This window comes from Myotis davidii, unplaced genomic scaffold (assembly GCF_000327345.1).
Source record: "Myotis davidii unplaced genomic scaffold, ASM32734v1 scaffold472, whole genome shotgun sequence".
Classification (NCBI taxonomy): Eukaryota; Metazoa; Chordata; class Mammalia; order Chiroptera; family Vespertilionidae; genus Myotis; species Myotis davidii.
The window spans coordinates 777082-777766 of NW_006283774.1; the positions used below are offsets into that span (position 1 = coordinate 777082).

At 65.5% G+C, this 685-nt stretch overlaps 1 protein-coding gene across 1 annotated transcript in view; it reads right to left on the minus strand.

Annotated features, from left to right (window-relative positions):
• Nucleotides 1–685, minus strand: part of LOC102754192 (adenylosuccinate synthetase isozyme 1) — a 20318-nt gene that overhangs the window by 6930 nt on the left and 12703 nt on the right. The gene's annotated exons all lie outside the window — the stretch shown is intronic.

A 685-nucleotide genomic window follows, 5' to 3' on the forward strand; every position in this document is an offset into this window, starting at 1 on the left:
GCCCTCCCCAAGGCCCTACTGCCCTCCCCACAGACTCCACTGCCTCCCACAGGTCCCACTGTCCCCCACAGGCCCTGCTGCACCCCAGGCCCCGCTGCACCCCAACAGCGCCTGCCTCCATGGGAAGGTGGCGTCCAGTATGAAAGGGGCACCTGGCTAGTGTGGCTCAGGTGGTTGGAGCGTCGCCCAGGGCACCGAAGGGTCTTGGGTTCGACTCCCGGACCAGCACACACCCAGGCTCTGCCCTCCCCACAGACTCCACTGCCTCCCACAGGTCCCACTGTCCCCCACAGGCCCTGCTGCACCCCAGGCCCCGCTGCACCCCAACAGCGCCTGCCTCCATGGGAAGGTGGCGTCCAGTATGAAAGGGGCACCTGGCTAGTGTGGCTCAGGTGGTTGGAGCGTCGCCCAGGGCACCGAAGGGTCTTGGGTTCGACTCCCGGACCAGCACACACCCAGGCTGCAGGTTCGATCCCTGATGGGGGCGTGTACGAGAGGCAACCCATCGACGCCTCTCTCTCTCAAATCAATAAAAACAGACCCTCGGGTGAGGATTAGAAAAAAGAAAGGGGTCAACTTGGAACCGGCCTCCACTCCTGACTCACGTGGGACCGGGGCCCCCGGGCTTTGGTCTCCCCACCTGCCCAGGGCCATGAGCCCGGCCACCCTGAGCTCTGGGAGGCTG